Genomic DNA, 2,065 nt, shown 5'->3' with positions numbered 1-2,065 from the left:
GCGAGCGGCGCAACAGTCACAATTCTTGCAACACTTCTTTACATCGGTTCTGGACTTGTCCCAATAGAATCGTTCACAGACTTGTGGAGAGTTGATTATGCGGAAATGTCCGCCGGTCAGCCTTCGTGCAACTTTCAAAACTTCTTCCACTCGGCCTCTTAGTAGGACGAGTTGCCATCGTAACATCTTTCCGTCCTCCGATTCCCATACATGGGCGGAGATACGGGGGGGGGGGGTATCTCCAGCGTCAAAAGTGGAGCGGGCAGATCTAATGCATATGTGTGTATATGAAATATGAATTGACATCATCGTGGCCCCCCCCCCCCAGACTTCCAAGTCTATCTCCGCCTATGGTCCCATACCAACCAGTATCTTTTGGTCGTCGGGCTGGAAGAGGCGACTGCCCCAAATTGGTTTATTCCCGGTGCATTCCTTCAAGTCCATTATTGGTCATATGTCAGGATCTTCTCATCGCTCCAAGGATCGTCACTTGAGACTTGTGATGTTAACTGTCTCACTGTATGGTTCACGGACCCGTACTTTTCTTCGGCATTGAAACAATAACGACAATTTTGTGGATACGGTCTTCTCGAAAGGGCGTCGATATTTCCGTACGATGCTGGATCTCCATGTCGTATTCCTAAAGCCGTTATATCCATCGAGTGACTTGACCCTCGGGGTTCTTGACGTTCAACAGCTAGCTTAATGAAGCGTGGTCCGTGAAAAGGATAAATTTTCAACCGTAGTGATGGAAATGTTCTATGGCTTTGACAAGTTTTTGCTGAAGTAGGCAATGACGTGTTCTTTGCCATCCACTTCTTGCGATAGAACAGCTCCGATCCCGTTTTTACTCGCGTCCGTGTCGAGGATGAATTCCTTCTCTACTCGTGGAAACTCAAATATTGGAGCTGATGTTAGGGCTTGTTTTAGTGACGTAAAGGTCCTTTCGTACTCGTCGGTCCACAGGAATTTTTGTTTGGCTTCAGTGAGTCGGTGGAGGGGTCTAGCTATCTTCGAGAAGCCTGATGAATTTCCGGTGATATGTGCAAAGTTCCGGAAAGCTCCGAAGCTCGTGCATATTCTCGGGTCGGATATCCTTCTGAGTCCGTAGACCACATTCAGTCATTTTACTGGTCCGTGTGGGTTGGAAAATGTTGAGAAACACTGCTCTAAACTAGAAGTTAAGCTCGAGCTGCTCCTTCCAAAAATAATATTGATTGTTGTATGGCTTGGAAAAAGGTTGGCCACCTCTGCTATAAAGAATTTATACATTTTATTTACCATTTTTCTTGGTTATAATGTTTGAGAATGCGAGTGTATTGGATATCCTTAGTAATTCAGTTCAACTCTGCAACACCATCAGACATCCCTTTTCTATAAAATCAGTTTCCTAAATTTTTTGATCTACACACACACACACATCGCCATATTTTTAAAAATTTTTTCTTTCACCCCCCCCCCCCAATGCATAGGATCTTATACTAAACCCAAACCTTCTACAGCTCTCCTGAACCATTCCAGGCACCCGTCCCACTGAGTAGCGACATTACCCACTCTGGGAAATACTGGTCGAAGTTTCCAAAACTTGTTGTTCTATACTGTTCCCTTCTTTTTTTTCTCTCATCGCACCCCTCCCCCCAACTTAATCTAATCCACACAGGACCCTATGTTATACCTGTAGCTTCTATTGTCCCCGGACAATTCCATCGCCAACCAGGGCAATATTGCCCACTGTGGAAACCACTGGTCTAAATGAATGACTCCGCACAAACAACACAATTGATCTATTGATACAAATACATTTCTTAGATTTATGTTAATTTTATTGTTCTCATTAGGAAAATTTAAAAAAACAACTTTTATGTAACAAAGCATCAAGCTATTTCGCTTACCCCCCCCCCTCCACTATGCATGATTCCATGAATTCAAAAACACAAAATCTTACTAATTAGCAGAATGATTAAGGAGGCTTCCCCCCTCCCACTTCGGAAAACTGTATAGAGACTTCTACCAACTAGCTTATGACATTAGCACATTTTGCTAGCAAAACAGAAAAAAAACTGGG

Source organism: Pholcus phalangioides, unplaced genomic scaffold (assembly GCF_987345545.1).
Source record: "Pholcus phalangioides strain wild (caught in Gottingen) unplaced genomic scaffold, Ppha-v1.0 ptg000022l_1, whole genome shotgun sequence".
In the NCBI taxonomy this organism is placed as follows: Eukaryota; Metazoa; Arthropoda; class Arachnida; order Araneae; family Pholcidae; genus Pholcus; species Pholcus phalangioides.
The sequence above is the reverse complement of the archived record's forward strand: the minus strand, read 5'-3'. Positions refer to the sequence as shown.